This window comes from Vicugna pacos, chromosome 17, assembly GCF_048564905.1.
Source record: "Vicugna pacos chromosome 17, VicPac4, whole genome shotgun sequence".
In the NCBI taxonomy this organism is placed as follows: Eukaryota; Metazoa; Chordata; class Mammalia; order Artiodactyla; family Camelidae; genus Vicugna; species Vicugna pacos.
In genome coordinates, this window is record NC_133003.1 from 39,579,729 (window position 1) to 39,599,277 (window position 19,549).

Genomic DNA, 19,549 nt, shown 5'->3' on the forward strand with positions numbered 1-19,549 from the left:
GCTTTTTTCCTTCCCAGTCCTCTATTACTCCTTCTGATTCTCCAGATTTACATTCCCCTCTATCTCAGAGAAGCCTGCCCTAATCCTTAGACTAGGTTGGCCTCCCTGGTCAAGCCTGCACTACCTTTAGTCACTGTCCTGCTTATAGGAAACCATTTCATTACTAACACATGGACACAGCTTCTCCCTCCAGGCTTTTGCTCTTGTTTTCTCCCCTTTACTTGTGATCTCTTCCTGTCTTATCTTTATTCCTCTGGCTCCTTCTGGCAATTCATAGCTCAGCCTAAACCTCACTTTCCCTGTGCACCCAGTTTAAAGTAGCCTATTACACTCAGCCTAACACTTCTAACTGGTAAGTTTCCTTAGTCATTCCATCGTTACACTCACGTGTATGCCCCAGGGCACATGGTGTGGAACACAACTTAGGGTTACCCCAGCAGAGGGGCAAGGGAGCTGGGACATCTATCCACCAACTCCCACCAGGCATTGCCTGAGGGCTACTGGAGACTTGAGGGACAATGACACCTGGACTGTCCAGTACTAGGGGCTGTGCTGGCTTGGGCAGCCAGAGAAAGCCCTCAGGCAATGATGGCCATAGGAGGCTATTTGGTCACCTGAGGCAGACATAAGCAGGGCACCACCAGGTTTCACATCAAACTCAGTGAATGAACTAAAATCCAGACAGAGGTGCTGAAAGTAGCCAGTGGGATGAGCAGTGGGATGGTTGGAGCAAGGAGGAAAAGACAAGAGAAACGCCCATACGCGCTTTGATGGCTGAGTCTGAAGCAGCTTGGGGGTCTTGGGAGCGAGGGTCCTTGCTAAGAGGACCAGCCAGTGGCCAGCTGAGAGTCCAGGGTCAGGTCCACCAGTATTTACTTGCCAGTGTGCTAAGGTAATAGCCAAAGGTAATTCTTGCCAAGGTAACAGCCAAAACAGAAATAGAGAGTGTTACTGCCTTTACAGAGGCTTAGAATATTCCGGAAAGAGACCCAAATTTAATAGTGGGAGACAAGGAGGAGGGGAAGCGGTTGGAGAATCTGGAGGGAACCCAGGAATCCTGCATCCTCTTCCTGACCCTCTAAAGATGAGCGGATATTTCTGGGCAACTCCCTTCTGTCACCATCCATCTCCAGGTCTTGCATGGGGCTGTTCTACCACCTTTTAACACCTACAACCAAGAAAGAAAAGAAACGAGAGAACTCAAAGCAGCCAGCCTCTCTGATTTTTGAGTAGCACAGACCACAGACCAAGGGCTGTGGCTGAGCTAATTTATATATGAGGCTGACCTGCCCTGGTCCTGCCCCGGGGGACCAGTGACAACTGGAGGCTGGGCGGAGGCCTCATACCTCCCGTCACCTTCAGTTCCGTGATCCTCTCCACTATGCTCCACATCCCCCTCCCAGTCTTCCGTCAGCGTGTGTGCTGAATCCAGATAGACCGCTTTAACCCAGGCACTGCCCTGTCAGCTGAGGATACTGGAGGCCCTCTTTCCCTTCGAGCCCTGTAGCAAAGCACTTAAGGGCTGAGGCTCTGGGGCCAGGCAGCCTGGGTTCAGGTCGTGACCATGCCATCAGCTAGGTACTCCCTAGCCAGTCCCAGTCCCCCTGTGTCCCCCTCAGTGAGAGCCTCTCCCCATACCAAGGTGGACACCAAGTATCCAAGGCTCAGTGAGGACACAGTAAGCTGTCCCACATGTGGAGACAAAGCTGTCCTCTCCAATGAGGTCCCCTCCTAAAGAGTTTTCAAAGGCAATTTTGACTATTAGCAATTTTTTAGATACTATTTTATAAACTGTCCCTCTGTGTATCAAGTGACTTGGATCAGAGTCATCTCTCAAAGGGTGGTCCCAGGGACACCTGCTAGAATGATGGGGGGGGGTTGGGGGAGCTAATAAAACGCCTGTCTTTAGGCCCTGCCCCACAGGAATACTCTCCTTTGATTCTCCCAGAAATGCTGTGGGGTCCCCATACGAATGAACCCCTTTTCTAACAGACAAAGCTGAGGCTCAGAGAGGTTAAGGGACAAGTCCAAGACGAGGCAGCTAAGTAATCACAGAGCATGTCTTCAAATGCTGCAGCCCGTATGCTGGTCATGGGCTGGCCCGATACACTCCAGCTGCTAAAAACACAGAGAGCCTGGCCCAACTCAAGCTCCAGGCCTTTGAGGAGGGTGATTTTTGTCTCCCCTCTGGTCGAGCAGAGGAGAAAGCTCCTTAAACAATTCTGACAAACCTGCCCTTTGAAACCAGCCTCTCGCTGCAAGAAAATCAGATTTCAGAAACCGTGTCCCCACGGTTCATCATTTTACTGCTGTTTTTCCATTCTTTGACACTCTGTTTACAGGGGAACCTTGCTCAAACACTTCCTGCATTGATTCGATGCACAGTTAACCAGCACCTTCTATGCCAGGTGCGGGAACACACTGCCTTGAATAAGACAAAAACTCTGCCTTTATGAAGCTTCTGTTCAAAAATCAAAAAGGACCAATCTCAGGGGGAGGTAAGTGCAAGTAAAGAACATTAGGCAGAGTAAGAAGGATAGAGTGTGAGGGTGGAGAGGTGTCATTTATTTTAACTCTAAAAGAGAAAGAACCACTACAAAACTTAACCCCAAAACCAGTATCACATTTAAAACATTGAAAAAGAATTTCTTACTGTGCTGTAAGAGTCCATCAGTATTCACATCTCTCCATTATCTTACATACTTTGCTGGCTGACCTGGTAGAAACCTTATTTCGATTCTGATTCAAACATACCTTTTTGTCTACAGGTTCCCCATCCATTTCCTTTCTTTTTGTTTCTTGCAGATTTTCTGTTAAAATGACCAAGTCACTGGTTCTACAATCATTTAGATTTTGCTGTTTGTAGCGCTGAGTTGTCATCTAACATGTGGGGAGGTGCCTTTTCAAGTAGGGTGGTCCCTCTGAGGATGTGACATTTGAGCAGAGACCTGAGTGAAGGAAGCCAGTGAGGGAGCTCTGCAGAAATCCAAGGGTGAGAGGGACCAGCTCTGCTTTCATTTTTCCTTAGTTTAACTGCTCATAGTCTCAGCCTTTGAAAACCCCCGTTTTCTTCACCATGGAAGTGCCCTCCCTGCTATGACAAGTAACCCAGCTGTCTTCATCAATCTGCAGTGAAATATTTATGGTTAAAAGCACTTGGCCTTTAAGACAGAAAACCACACAAACATCTATCAACAGAACGAATTGACAAAAAGCAATATATTCATAAGATGGAATACTACTCAGCAATGAAAAATGCATGGACTGCTGATTCAAGCAGTACACACACAGGTGAATCTCAAAACCTTTATGTGGCATGAAAGAAGCCAGACACAAAACAGTACACATTATATAATTCCTTTTATGAACTTCAAGAATAGGCAAAACTAATCTATGACAATAGAACTCAGAAGGGTACTTCCTTTGGGGGTGATGACTGGGAACTTTCTGGAATGATAGGAATGTTCCCTATCTTGATCTGGGTAGGGGCTCAAAGGATGTACACAGAGGTAATCACCAAGCATACTCACTCAACATGTGTGTAAGTTTCTGTACATAAATTACACTTTAATTTTAAAAAGTAAAAATTAAAAAGCAGGTGAACTATGGATTCAGGCAGACACAGGCACTAGTTAAGTGTTTATTAATCTTTACCAATTCTCTAACCACTGAGGACCACAGTTTCCTCCATAAAATGGGGCTAATATAACTCACTTAATTGGTATTGCCAGCTAAACAGCACAGCATCTGGCACATAAGAAGCCCTGAAAAAATTTGCTGTTATTTCTTAGTATCATTTTAATCCCCCTTCCCCAATCCCTGGCAAGCTCAGATGACACCTCAAACCAGCAGGCTCTGCCTTCATCTCCACATGTTCCACATAACACTTCTCTATCAGGCTCACCAAAAGACTTAGATTTGCAACTTGTTCATTAATACTACGCACAGGACCTCCCACTGCTACTCTTTCAACATGTTGCTTTTATCTGACACAACTGCCGCTGCCGTGTGGTTCATCACAACATTTTGTGGGAAACGTGAAGAAGCCGACGGGTCCCTCCTATGTTTTGGGCTGCATGGCCCAACCAGGTCTCTGCCAGATCTGCCAGAGCCTGGAGCCAAGGGAGTCTGCTTAAAGATATCCTCTCATCTGGAATCTTTTCTCTGAGGACAATCTCGGCAACGCTACTGCCAAACACTTGCAACTATTCATTAATTTATCAAGAAATCACAGCTTGTTGGGAAGCGTCATGGCAAAATCGACTTCTTCCTATCCATTGTCTCTATTTGCTTTTGATTCTTGAAGTTTTTGGTTGAAGCAAAAGGTCATTTGTCATGTCTGGATCCACAGTCTGGATTTTGCTGCCGCCATCTCAGCTTGGCGGAGTTCCCACCTTCCTTTAGGGTAATAGCTCCCTTGGTGACATCTTGGTCCAATTCCTGAACTTTTCAGTTACTTTTAGTTACTGCAAAAGCTCATTCTAAGATCTAAGACTTGGTTTGTGTGTGTGTGTGTGTGTGTGTGTGTGTGTAAAATTTTAAAAACTGTTTATAAATGTATTGAAGTACAAAAGACATATAGAAAAGCAAACAAATCACAAATGTACAGCTCAAAGAATTTGCATAAAAAGAACATATCTGTAAACTCTATTAACATCAAGAAATGAAACAAGATCAAAATCTTAGATGCCTCTTTGTGCCCCTTTCCTATAATCACTGCTCCACACAAGGTAGCCAATTTCTTGACCCCTGACACCACAGATGTGTTTTGCTGCTTTTGGAATTTTACATGAATGGAATCAGCCAATGTGATTACTCATACATTTGGCTGTGCCCACTCAACACTGGGTTTATGAGATGTACCCATATTGCTGCTTGTTGTTAAGAGTTTGTTCACTCTTGTTGCCATATAATATTCCACTACATAATCATACTACATTTCATTTTTCTACTCCCCTCATGCTTGATTTTTAAAAATTTCATTCTCAAACACAATTCAGAGATTCAATGCAGGCCAACAATATGGCCCCCAGGTGCTTTAACTTGGGAATGGTGGGTCCTCTTTTAGGGCCACCTCAATCTCACTTACAATAGCATTAAAAATAAATCTAACCAAGGAGTTGAAAGATCTCTACACTGAAAGCTTTAAGACATTGATGAAAGAAATTGAAAATGACTCAAATAAATAGAATGACACCCCCATACATGAACTGGAAGAATTATTGTTAAAATGTCCATACTATCCAAAACCATCTCTAGATTTAATGCAATCCCTGTAAGATTCCGATGACATTTTTTTTTTACAGAAATAGAAGAAAAATCCTTAAATTTGCATGGAGCCACAAGAGACTCGAAATAGCCAAAGCAATCCTGAGAAAGAACAAAGCTGGAGGCATCACACATCCTGGCTTCAAGTCGTGTTACAAAGCTACTGTAATCAAAACCGTATGGTTCTGGCATAAAAATAGACACACAGGTCAACGGGACAGAATCAAGAGCCCAAACATAAATTCCTGCATTTATCGTCAACTAATATTTGACAAGAGAGCCAAGAACAGTCAATGGAGAAAAGACAGTCTCTTCAGTAAATGGTGCTGGGAAAATTGCACATTCACATGCAAAAGAATGAGAATAGACTCTATAAACCACTTACAGGAAATAACTCAAACTGGATTAAAGATTTAAATATAAAACCTGAAACCACAAAACTGATTAAGGCATAGAAAAAACTTCCTGACATGGGTCTCATCAATGATTTTTCTGTATATGAAAAAAAAATAAACAAGTGGGAGGCACATCAAAGTAAAAAGTTTCTGCACAGCAAAAGACACCACCAACAAAATGAAAAGGCACCCTACAGACCCGGAGAAAATAACCACAAATCACAGATCTGGCAAAGGATCATTACACAAAATACGTAAGAACTCATACTCAACTCAATACTTAACTCAATATTCATACTCAACTCAATAGCAAAAATACAAGTAATCCAATTTTAAAAATGGGCAAAGGACCTGAATAGACATTTTTCCAAAGAAGATATTCAAATGGCCAACAGGTACATGTAAGGAGCTCAGTATCACTAACCACCAGAGAAATGCAAATCAAAACAGCAATGAAATGTCACCTCACACGTGTCAGAATGACTCTTACCAAAAAGGTAAGAGATAATAAGTGTTGGCACATCTTTGTAGGTGGGAATGCAAACTGGTGCAGCCATAATAGGAAATAGTATGGAGGCTCTTCAAAAAATAAAAAAACAGAATTACCATATGACCCAGGAATTCCATTTTTGGGTATGTATCCAAAAGAAATGAAATCCCACTATCCTGAAAAGATATCTTCACCCCCATATTCACGGCAGCCTTATTTACAATATCCAGGACATGGAAACAAACATTCATTAACAGACTATATATGTACAACAGAATATTATTCAGCCAAAAAAAGAGGGGGAGGAATTCTTGTCATTTGCAACAACATAGATACCCTTGAGGGTGTTACACTGAGCAATCAGAGAAAGACAAACAAACACTGTATAATCTCATTTAAATGTAGAGTCTAAATATAAATATATATATAAAACTGAATCTGTATACTGTACAATGGAAATTAACACAATATTATAAATCAATTATACTTCAATTAAAAAAAACCCTCATATAAATGGAGATCAGACTTACGGTTGCCAGAGACAGGGGGTGGGGAATGGTGATGAAGGAATTGGGTGAAAGTGGTCAAACTTCCCAGTTATAAGACAAGTAAGTCCCAGAGATGTAATATGCAACATGATGTCTGTAGCTAACAACACTATTTTGTACATTTGAAAGTTGCTAAAAGATTTGATCTTAAAAGTTCTCACTACAAGAAAAAAAATTTTGTAATTGTGTGAAAGGATGAATGTTAACTTATTGTGGTGATCATTTTCACAATACATACGTATATCAAATAATTACATCACGCACATTAAACTGGTACAATGTTTTATACCAATTATATCTCAAGCACTAGAAAGAAAAACAAAAGACTTCATCCCTACCTGCTTAGGTGTGAGCTTCTTCGGTGCTGAGGCCTGCAAGAAGGAGGGAGGAGGCAGTGGTCTCCTTACCTGAACGTCCACGTGTCAGTGCTGGCTAAGTGTCCCGGGCATTACTGGTTCCCTGTGGCTCATTGATGCTGATCATCCCTGTTGCCATGGCAACCACCACACAGGTGGTTGTGTTGAGCATTCCCCAATCCCTCTCCAATGAGGATGATTTCTCCCAGAGGGGTACCATGTCTCCTTTCAGCACCAACAGCAATTCAAGTTGACAACTGCTTTTCCATGTTGGACATCACATTGTGTGGTCCAGTGGCCTCATAGGCAAGCCCTGCAGTTTCTTCTCAGACTCTGACTTCCATGCCTTCTCAACCGGAGCTGCAGGAAGCACTGGGGTCTGCACCTTCCAACTGCAATACACCATGGCCCCTTCAAGCTGCTGTCACGGGTCATCTCTAGACCAGAAGCAGGTAAAGTCAATACACTCTTCTCCGCTGTCTCCACCGGGAGTACATCTTGGCTCTGGCAATTCGGCAAGCAAGCAAGCAACTGGGGACAATGAGGCCAGTCCCGGCTCCTTGGAGGCTCTGCTAATGTTTACAAAGAGAACAAAAGCTATGGTGCCCGTGGATCTCTTCAGCTGCTGCTGTTTTAGTCTACACAAGCCAGAGTTCCAATTGCCAACACCTGAATCTCTTTGCCTGAAGGCTTTCTCTGACTCCTGGAGCCCACCCCACCGAAGCCTGCAGCAGGCTAAAACTGCCAGGGAATTAACACCCTCCAGGATCACCCCTAATCAATGGCTCTCCACAGTTGGTAAATAAGTACCCAGCCTCTTACTTAGAATATCTCTGAGGGCATGTTTTCTACTGATGCTCAGAGATCTCTAGTGGCATTAAGCTCTCATTGTCCACAGAGATATCTCACTCTACAAAATACCCGTTTAGAGGCTAACTTCCCTCCCCTGACTCACTTCCCCATCCCCACTCCCAATGTTTCCTGGGGTTCAAATAAATTACTTGCAATAACAATCTTTCCTTAGGGCAAGCTTCGAGGGGAACTCAAACTAAGACAACCCACGATTCTCTTGAAATCCCTCTCGCTTGGCTTTGGAAAGGGGAAAGGTCCCCTCCTCTCCCAGTGAGGACAGAAAAGCTTTTAAACAAGGAGAAGAGGAAGAGAAAAAAAAAGTTTCCTCCACTTACAGTCACTTGTTACTTCTTTCCACGGCTGGTCCTAACCTCCAGTCTTCCAGGCTTCTCTTTGACGCCAAAGATTTACATCCTCATTTTTCTCCATCTTCCACCAGGGACCCCTCACTGGGGCTTAGAATATTCTTGCCTGCCTCTTCCGAGTCTTGGATGGCTGCCTCCTAAAAACAGAACAGTTCTTGGCACACCTAGCAGAGCAAGGGGCTACAAATCGCTCCACTAATGGTCTCCACTGGGATTTCAGAGACAAACTCCCATTATAAGATTTCTAGGTCAGAAACTTCTGCCAAACTCCCAAATACTCCTCCTGTCATCAAGCAGGAGAGATCCAGGCTCCAAAATACTCAGGTTTCAAGTTCGTATCTGCCTCCACCAGATCCTCTTGGAGACTGAGGCTCACTGATTTGGCAAAATTTCAACATGATTTGATTTGCAGGTGGCTGGGACTACAGCATTAGGCACAACCCTCCCCCTGCTTTCTTGACAGAGGGTCTAAGGTTGGGCCTCTGGGGGTCAAGGATCCCCTGAATACTGCTGGCAAATTCTGTGCGCATTTGTTCACCTGCATTATTTCGAGCAGGTTCGGAGCTTCCCAAATCTTCTCAAAGTGGCCTGTGACCCTGTATCTTAATTACCCGCTGTTAGTAGGAGAGCTGATTATTTGAAAGACGAGTAAATTTCCCAGGCTCCAATGATCCCAAGGAGATACGTGTAACCCAGTTATGGTCAATTAGCCTGGGGGCTGGGTTCTAGGCCAGGATGACCTCAAAACAACACAAACTCAATTCCAGAAAACCTGGGGGGAGTCATTTAAGGCTCTTCCAACAGGACAGGACAGGCAAGCGAAGACTGAATCTCACTACGTCACGTGTGCTAAGTTTCCTCTACAGACGTCGCTTTTCCCAAATTCTCACCCACAGAGGCAGCTGCTCTCCCCAAACCGCCTCTTCCTGCCTCTTCCTAAAGACTCTCTTTTGCTCCTTTCTCCCACCTTTTCTATCCCTTTTTCCCAAGAAGCTTTGAGCCTTTTCTGATGTAAATCTACTTGGCCTCTCTCAGCTTCTGACCAACCTCATTAACGTGGGCAGTTCAAGGAAGGGGCTGAGGAGAGAGGCAACATCAGCATGGAAGTTTCTAGAAGGTAGTGGAGGCAAACCATCTCTAAAAGTTATACACAAATCGTTTTGTTCCTGTCATACGCTCACTGGGCAGTTAGAAATAAAATTGAGGAACTGGTTCCCTCTTCATTTTCCCCAAGTTTTTTTCTTTTGGTGGGAGAAGTAATTAGCGTTATTTATTTTTATAATGGAGGTACTGGGAATTAACCCAGGACCTCATGCATGCTAAGCATGCACACTACCACTGAGCTATACCCTCCCCCTGGAACTAGTTCCCTTTTAAACTTAAACTGTACTGTGAAAGAAAGTGAAGCAGAGCTATTTGAACTGATATCTAAGATATACCAAGCAGAGAGGAGACTAGGGTGAGGCCAGCCTCAGGCCCATCTGCAGGACCCTGAGACTAAGTGTTTAAGAGTGAGGTGCCTGGGGCACACAATTTAAAGGGGTGCTGACCCTGCCCCAGGGTGCACCTAGGAGTGAAGCTCTCCTTAAGTTTTGCACTCTCACTGCCTTGCTCAGCTCAACCTCATCCTGGTTGATATTCAATGAAAAAAAAAACAAAGCGCAGAATCATCTGTCACACTTGCAGTATAACCTCACGTGTAAACACTCTACACGTGTATTAAATATAGAGAAAGTGCTGGTGGGGAAGTGTGCCCAAACAGTCACATGGTTCATTCTGGGCCACAGGATTGGAGGGAGGTAAAGAGACCTTCCCTTGTAACTTTACCCATTTCTGCACTGTTTGAAGTTTCAAAATAACAGTCATTTCTGGCTTTAGTAATTTTAGACAAACCAGAAAAATAAACAGAATAATAAACCATATTACGTGCCAAAGGGCCTGCAAAAGATACTAAAAAGAAAACAGATTGTCGGGAGTTTCTTCTTGTGGTCAGATGCAAATGGTGAAAATCGAGACACGTGGAGGAGTCTTTCCCCCTGATTTCAAAGCACCCTCACCGAGAAGGCAGCAGAGCCACCCACCTCTGCTGTGTCTGGCCTGAGGTCTGCTTTTGCAGATGTAAGTCAGCGTTCCCCTGGGACATGCAGCAAGGGGTGGGATGGTGGTTTTCCCTTTCTTTCCCCTAAAACAGGGTTGGGTAAAGATGATCATCGGTCCTTCTCTGCATAGAAGGTCAGAGACAGGACGGACAGAAGAGGCCACAGTGACCAAACTTCAAATGTCTGGCCAGTTGATACACTGGGCAAGGCTTTTAGCCATCAGTGAATCAGCCCACAAATTAGACTTGGTTTTTTTTTCCAGATTCTAAACTTTCTCATCAGTCACATTTGTCCACCTGTCTTATCCAGCTATTCGAGGGTAACATTTTTTAAAAATCCACACAACTCTTAAGCAGAGCAAAAAAATGTAACTTTACTCTTTTTCCTGCCAGGAATCCTCTGCATTTCCCCAGTACCTTACCTATTCTGTCCCAGAAGAGTTCTCCATCCTCTACACCTTCCCATTCTTTTTGGGCCCAGACAGGCAGGAGATAGACCCGCTCTGTTCCCCAAGAGCTGGTTATCAAGACCCTGGACAATTTTGAGCATGCTGGCCACACCCTGGACACACCAGAGCAGTATTTCTCAGCTAGGGGTGACTTATCCCCTAGAGGAATGTCTGACACTATCTGGAGACATTTTGGGGTGTCACATCTCAGGGGGAACTATTGGTACCTAGCGAATGTAGGCCAGGGATGATGTTAACCCACAAGACACAGGACAGTTCCCCACAACCCAGAACTCTCTGGCCAAAATATCCATAGTGCTGAGGGTGAGAAACCTTGCCCTTGAGCCTTGCTACTCAAAGGATGGTCCATGGACCAGCAGCATGGATGTCTTCTGGGAGCTTATTGGAAATGCAGAATCTCAAGTCCCACAAAGATGCCAAGTCAGGCTAGGATAACATAAGGGTCAGTAAATGCTTTCTGTAAAAGGACAGATAGTAAATACCACAGGTTTTGAGGTCCAGGTGATCTCTGACTCAACTACTCAACTTTAGACCATCCAGCCAGGCATCTGCCCTGTGGAAGCAGTGCCCTCTGAAGTGCCACCCAACCCTCACATTTTATTGGCCAAAGCAAGCTATGTGGCTGTGCCTAACTTCAAGAAGGTGGGGGATCTGTGCCCAGAAGGACAGCAATTCCTAATGACTACCCAGATCTGCCCCTCTAGAATCCCATCTACGATTCCACCGAGGATTCAAATAGACTTGGGCAGAGTTGTATCCCAGGTTAGGCCTGGACCACTGAGTGATTAACTCACCTCCTCCTCACACCTTCTGAAGGAAGAACAGTACCAACATTCACGGAGCTGAATGCCCGCCCTGTGCCAGCCAATGGCGCTTCACCCACCTCATACCTTTCTACCCTTGTAAGAGTTTCAGAAGGTGGGTGTCGCCTGTCTTTTCCAGATAAAGAGACAGAGAGGGATGCGGCTTATCAGATGGTAGAGTCAGGACTCAAACTCAGGTCTGATCTCAGAGCCCATACATTTTAACATCCTCCTGATCAGTGCCAGGCATTGTATATACTTTTTTGTGTTTTCAATCTTCACAATATCCCTATGAAGCAGGTCTCATTGGCCCCATTTTATCGGTAAAAGAGAAAGGATCAGAAAGTTAAGTAGTATGTCTAAGGGCATATATTCACTGACAGAAACAAAATTCTAACCCAGACCTCTTGACTTCTAGCCATTTCTCATGCTGGGACACCCATTCCATAACTGACGGTTAGGGCATTGGGAGTCCCCTGCACATGTTGCTTACGCCTTATCACTTTGTGGTCGTCAGCCAACATCTAGTAGTCAGGACCTGCATCTCTTTGCCTGGGGCCTTTGCCCCAAGCCCCAGGGATGCTCATCTGTCTGTGCTCAAGGAAGGTTGCCAAAGCCAGGAAATCACCACCACAGGACCAGCACTTCGCCCCACCCAGCTCTCAGCCAAACACTACCCGAGTGGGTATATAAATACCCCAGCTCTTTTTGCCTCCTGGGTGCGGTAACTCGGGTGCATGGGTTCTACACTGGCTCCCAGAGCCCCCAGCAGATAAAGCTCCAGTCACCCCAGCGGCAGCTGACTTGATCATGCATCCATTATTAGCTGCCATCTCCGACTGTCAGAGTCAAGAAATAAAAATGACAGGACCCCCAGTTAAACTTGAATTTCAGATAAAACCGATTTATGTTTTAAATTAGCATGCCCCCAGGCAATATTTGGGACATACCTTACAAAATTTATTCTTACTTATCTGAAAAACATTGCACAAAACATGTTTATACTTAAAAAATTGGTTGTTTATGTGAAATTCACATGTAACTGGGGTCCTGTACTTTATCTGGCACCCCTGCCGCCATCCTTCCCTGTGTCATATCCTCCTTTCCTAACCTACACTTCCCATATAAATGGCTTGCTCTTGTATCTTGGTCTCAGACTCTGTGCCGGGGGACCTCAAACTGAGATGGTGGCAGGGTGACATAATAAGAAGCAAAACACGTCTGCCCACAGCAGAGTTTTTACTGATGTTTTCAAGTCCATCTGGATTCCCTGGGAGCCAGGAAAATGGGGCCTTCAGCCAACCTCCTTTCGAACCATTCTGAATACAGCTTATTCAGTTGACCCTTGAACAGCATGGGTTTGAACTGTGCAGGTCTATTTATATTTGGATTCTTTTCAGTTGTAAACACTACAGCACTACACGATCCGAGGTTGGCTGAATTCCAGGATGCAGAACCACAGATACAGAGGGACGACGGATAGGGAGGGCCTACTATAAATTATGGGTGGATTTCCCTCTTTGCAGAGGATTGGCACCCCTAACCTCTGTGTTGTTCAAGGTCAATTACATAGATAAGAGACACCTTTCCTCCCACATCACCACTGCCATCACAGCCTGGCACTTCCTGCAGGAAGCAGCCCTTTATCTCCTCCTTGCATGCTGTGCCCATAAACACAGAGATGCAGTCATTTCTAGACAACTTGTATCTGTGATTCCCTCCACATGTTCAGCATTAATCCATCAGACAGATAAATATTCAGGATTGCATGAGCCAGATTCTGTTGCCATCCCATCCACCATCTTCCTTGGTAACATATCCTTGTTATTCACCTTCCTCAGAGAAGCTGCATCCTATCCCCAGAGTGGGACTCTTTTTCAGTCAAAGGCAACCCTGCTATCTCCACTGCCATTACCAAATAAATGGTTTACAAATGGACATGTGATGTAGTGTCGGCCAGGGGAGCACCAAGGGGCATATGGGAAACATGTCTTTGCTCATGAAGAGAAGCATGTGCAGTGGATGCTGGGTGCACCACCCATATCAGATTCCCCTTCAGGACAGAGGCTCTCACTCCAGTACCTTCCAGAAGGGCTTTGCCCAAGGTGAAGCCCCCTCCTCTGTGTCAGCCCACATCCAGTGACTGACCAAGGTAGAGGCACAAAAGTTCGGCTTCTTGCTTCCACTTGGGAAACTCCGAGGATCCAGCCAGCTCGAGAGTGCCCTGTGGGGCCAGCCGCAACCGCATCTCAGCTCAACTCCTCTTGCTGGCCAGTCCTGCCCATCACTCCCCATCAGGTCCTGTTCCTGAGAACACTGGCCGATACCCTCCCTGCATGCACATCTCCACCTCAGGAACTGCTCTAAGTCGACACAGGAGAAGCAAGTTCCCTTTTCACTAGAAGACACTGCTTTGTGCACATGGAACTACAACAGCCCTGAGGGGACCATGAAGGGAACCAACCTAAGCAAAGTCAACAATCTAAGGATGACAGAGCAAAATGATGGTAAGAACCCACATCTTTAATGATGCTGCAGAGCCATTAAATTAAGCAACACCGGGACTGCCCTACTTCTAGGCTTCTGGTTATGCCAGTTAATAAAAATTCCTTGTCAAGCCAGGTAACAACACTGTACTTCATATTTGAAAGATGCTAAGAGACTAGATCTTCAAAGTTCTCATCATAAGAAAAAAATTATATGTGGTGATGGATGGTAACCAAACTTATTCTGGGAATCATTTCTCAGCACACACATATACCAAATCACTGTCTGCCTAAAACGAACACAATGTCATAGGTCAATTACATCTCAATTAAAAAAATAAATAAAAATAGAATATTCCTTGTTGATAAAGCCTCTTTTAGTTGGGTTTATGTTTCCTGTGGCCAAAATCATTTGAACTCACATACTACAGAAGAGTAGTAGGTAAAGGGAAGTACTCTTAAGACAGAAAAGAAATGCTGCTGGGAATAGCACTGGTTCCAGAAATCCAGCACTTGGGTGACTAGCCGGGAGGCTCCTCCAATTTTGGGCAAAGTCCCGCATCCTAACCCAGTGTTATTTCCCCTCTTCTTTTCATGCCACTGTTGGCCCTGCAAAGCCAGAGACTAAGAAGTAGTGGGTGTCTGTGTACACGATTCCGAGAAAGAAGGAAGTTCCAGAAAGTCCCTTGACACCTTGTAATTCACACCAGCCAAACCTCTATTTTACTTTCTCCATCTCTTTCTTGTTAGTTAGAAAAAAGGAGCAGAGAAACATGTCAGGCCAGGAAAGGCTAAATCATCCCAAGTGATGTCTACCTCGTAAATACTATGATACTATACTATAGGAGGCTCAAAAAATATTTATACAGTGTTGCCCTTCTTGTGATAAAATAAACTACTCAGCTGCACCCTCAGCCATAAGGCACGTCAGTGGCTCTCTCCTGAAACTGCGAGATGCCTGCCTTTGGCACCCAAGCTGTCGTCAGTGAGCAAAAGATCGGACAAGCTGATCGTTAGGTAGCTGTTACGGAATATGTGTTTGTGTTACTCCCAAATTTACATGGTGAAGCCTAAATTCCCAAGGTGATGGTTTTTGGAGGTTGGGCCTCTGGGAGGGAATCAGATCCTGAGGGTGGAGCTCTCATAATGGGATTATTACCCTTAAAGGAAGACACTTGAGACTTGACACAGCTTGCTTTAATCTCTCTCTCTCTCCCTCTCCATCTCTACTTCGTAGCCATGTGAGAATGAGCAAGAAGGCAGTTGTCTGTAAGCCAGGAAGTGGGGCCTTCCTGACAGACATCAGATCTGTTAGCATCTTCATCTTGGACTTTCCAGCCTCCAAAACTGTGAGAAATAAATTTGTTGTTCAAGCCACGAAGTCTGTGGTCTTTTTGTTGTAGCAGCCCAAACTGATGAAGACTGTAGCCAAACACACAACTCAAGCACGTGGCTTCTCTTGTCTGAGTCTTCATTTTCACCAGTTATATATAAAAGATTAAGATCAGGGCTCCGGAATCAAACAGCCTAGGGTTAAGTCCTAGGCTTTGGGCAAGTTATTTAACTGTTCTCTACTTGTTTCAATATCTGTAAAATGGGAAAATTAATAGTACCAGTCAGCTAAATTATAATGCAGTAACAAACAACTCCAAATCAAAGTGGCTGGCTGGTAACAAGAGTTGATTGCTTGCCAGACTCGTGTCCATCGTGGGCTGGCTGTGGCTTGGCTTCACAGGATCTTTATTCTGTGATGCAGGCTGAAATGGCATCACTGGGAGAAAAGAGATCCTGGCAGAACCACGTAACGAACGCAAAAGCTTCTGCTTGGAAGTGGCGCACATCACTTCTCCTCATGCTGCGCAGCCTCAAACTTGCCACACAGCCAAGACTGAAGCAATAGGGTGGAAAGCAAAGTCCTCCCACGTGGAGGAGGGGCCTATGTTTTGAATAAGAATATAATCTACCAAACAAACATGCACAACTCTTACAGGGATCAAAGGTTAGGAGCACATGAAAGTATCCGAAAAGTTAGCTATCATTAATATCAGGGCCATCATTTTAAGTTCTAAGTTACTTGGTAGGACAAGGAACTTTTAATAAATGAGCCCCTCTATTCAGCAGTCACTTAAATTAAGCCTCTGAAAGTACAAACTCTATTTAGAGAGTGTGTGGATTATTAGGTTCTGGAATCAGTGACCAAGTAAATAAAGTTTATACAACTGTAAAATGGGAATAAAAGTAATGTCTATCTCTTAGGGAAGCTGTGAAGATGAAATGAGATAATCCACACATGGTCGATGTAGGTTGGCAGCAATCTCTTGGTGAGCTTTCCCACTGGAAGTAGACTCTAATTCCCTTTGCCTTCAACCAGCTGGTTTTACTGGCCTGCTTGATCAATAGAATGTGGCAGAAGTTTCAGGTCTTCTGAAGCAAGGTCATGAGAAGGCTTGAAGCTTCTGCCCATCCCTTTCAGAACACTTGTTCTTGGAGCCCTGAGCTGCCGTGTAAGGGGAAACGGTCCCACTGAACCCAGTCTTCTAGCTATTTGGCCCAAGTGCCAGATATTTGAGGAAAGCCGTTGTGAATCCATTAGAGGAGCCTGTCAGCTCAGGACCATCAAGTGAGCTCAGCTGATGTCTTGTAGAGCCTAAGACTCGCCCAGCTGAGCCCTGCCTAAAGCCTGGTGCACAACATCACAAGATAATCAAATGGGTGTTTTAGCCACTAAGTTGTCTGGTAGTTTGCTGTTCAGCAATAGATAACCAGGTCACACATGAGCCTTTAGCACTGTATCTGATTCACAGTTGATTCAGAAAATATTCTAGTATCATTAGACTGCGGGTCATCTCCCAGTTCATTTTCCCCATCGAGTTTGGATGCTGGTTACTTAGTACTGAGGAAAGGACACATCTTGAGTCAAATGTTTCACAAGCGGTTTCCTCAACTTCCCCTAAATGTAAAGAAAAGAGGAGGAATAGCCCTAAGGTTCATAAAAGGACCCGTCATTGTGTGAGGCTCCTAACTCAAGGAATATCAGACATCTTGTAGCTTCCCTTAGGTATGCTTGTATCTAAAACTTTGAAGAAAGTAAAAATTCAACATTTTTAATTCCCTTAAAATTTCAGGTAAAATTGCTGTGCCAACATGATGCCCTAAGTTGCCCTGGTGGGAACATCTGCCCTTTGGCCCTGATGACACACTTTCAGGAGACTGTGTAACTCATTTCGAGAAGTGAGGACCTCGATTCTAGAGCTGGAAAATTTCTCTATTCAAATATAAGTAGGCAAATATGTCTGGGCTAGGGCTACTCCTCTTGTTGTCGGTTTGTTCTGTTTTCTTGACTTAGGGATTTGGCCATTTTAGGTGGAGGTTGAGACAGTTCACCAAATTCCATCTCCCTTTCCTTCTGGGGACACAGATAGACCATATTTCCCATCCCCTGCAGAGAGATGGGACCACATGACAGATCTGCTCCATGGAATGTGGGCAGCAGTGAAGGACGCCCCTTCCAGGCCTAGCCCCTGGTCCATGTCCTACGTAACGTTTTGTGCTTTCTTCCCCAGACACTACGGGGAGAATGCTGAGACCCTAAGGGATGGAAGAGCCAAGGGCAGAAGGGGCCTGGGGCCTTGAATGACTGAGTGGAGCAGGTGCTCCACCACCACTGGACTGTGACAAGAGCGAGAAATGAGGCTTTATTACCCTACACCGCTGAGACTCAGGGTTCTCTGCTGCAGCAGTGAGCCCTTCTTACCTAACACAAACATATGGGGTGCAGAAAGCCTTTGTGCTATTCTTCTTTCTCCAAGAAGAGCAAACCAGGGAGAAATGACGCCTTTGTCAGGAAATTTACCGATACCAGTTAAACTGTGTGTCACAACTCCCAGAAGAAAGGAGAGAATGGGTCAGAGGGCCGGCCCTGCCCTCCTCAGTCTCCTAAGAGGGTGAAGCAGGAATCTTCTATTCTCGCTTCCTCTCTGCAGAGGGACAGCAGGCAGCTCCCTAGCCCATCGTGTTCTGCTCGCTCCACTGACAAGGAGATAAAATTCCATCACTCATCCGACAGGAGACCTCAGAAGGGACTACTTTAATCCCTGAGGCCTCTTTAGGAGAAGAATCCTCCACTTTCCCAACACCTCCTCCGTTTGCCTAGCCTGGTTTCCACCAAGCAAGACAGTTAGTCGCACTTAAATCAGCTCAGCAGGGAACATATTCTTGGAGTGACTTCTCCCCGATTGGGAGGACTGAATCTGATAGCTATTTATTAGAGCTCTAAAATGGTATCTTCTGCATAACGCAGCCTTGGGATCTTACCCTGGGAACCACTCCATCCAGCACGCAGGAAAGGAGGCAGACGCACTCATGTTGAGAGGGGCAGGGTGTGCCAGTACCTGGGCAGGGCTGGGTGAGGGGAAGAGCTTTCGCAGAGTAAGAAATCAGCCTCTGTTGCAGACTTCCTCAGCTTCAGGGATCTGGATGTCCTTGCCCATTGTTTCCTAGAGACAGAAATCCTGGAGGTTAATATAGTGGTGGGTGTCTCAGAAAGGACAGAGCCCAAATCTGGAGGTCATGGAGACCTAGGTTTGACTCCCAGCTCCAGCACATACCACCAGCTGTGTGGCTATAGCAATATAACTCAACCTCTCTGAGCTCCTGTTTTCACACCTGGAAGATGGAGACTCTTGAAACCTAACTCACAGAGACCTCAAAAATGTAAAAGAAGTTATGAGTAAAATGCCTGGCATCACAATACCCCTTCCCTCAATCCCTCTTCAATATCTGGAACCACACCTTTTAGGATCTTCAAAGTCACTCAGTACCCATTTTAAATCCTTGAAACTGACCTTACCATCTTACTTCTCCACATGGGCCACTGTATAAAATTTGCAGTGGAAACAATCTAGGAAAACAAGCTTGAGATTTCAGAGTAGGACCCACTGTGGACCTAGTAACTGGAGCTGCACAGTACCTTAGGGGATATCACCCCTTCATCCAATGCTTAAAAGAGCCCCTGTGTAACCCCAAATCCCCTAACTACCCAAATTCCTACCCTGCTCTAGTCGACCAGGAGAAAATCAGAAGCTGGCTAACAGACTATTCTATATGCTCCATTCATATCTAAAATGCATGACTAGGATGCATATAGATGGCATACATCCCTCTACTGTCCAGTCCTATACTTGTGGCAGGCATCACAAATCAATCAGCACTCTTTCCCACTGATCTCAGGCAAAGCAGCAGAATCCATTCCCACAGAGTATTCCGGCAGACACCACCAATCAATCAGAAACGTCATGCAAGTAGGAACCTATTCATCAAACCATAAACATTTGCTCTCTGGAGTGGTCTAGCATAGAGGGTGAATAGGGAGTCAGAGAGATAACAGTAGGGGGGAACCAAGATCGATTGCTGAGCTAC

General features: G+C 45.0%; 1 long non-coding RNA gene across 1 annotated transcript in view; it reads right to left on the reverse strand.

Moving 5' to 3' along the window:
• Positions 1–1,016: 1,016 nt before the first annotated feature.
• Positions 1,017–19,549, reverse strand: part of LOC140686800 (uncharacterized) — a 103,462-nt gene continuing 84,929 nt past the window's right edge. Inside the window, exons 2-5 of the long non-coding RNA XR_012060730.1 lie at positions 18,446–18,627; positions 8,245–8,411; positions 7,109–7,629; positions 1,017–1,168 (exon numbers count right to left, since the gene is read on the reverse strand). This is a non-coding gene — a long non-coding RNA (uncharacterized lncRNA). The remainder of the gene's footprint in view (positions 1,169–7,108; positions 7,630–8,244; positions 8,412–18,445; positions 18,628–19,549) is intronic.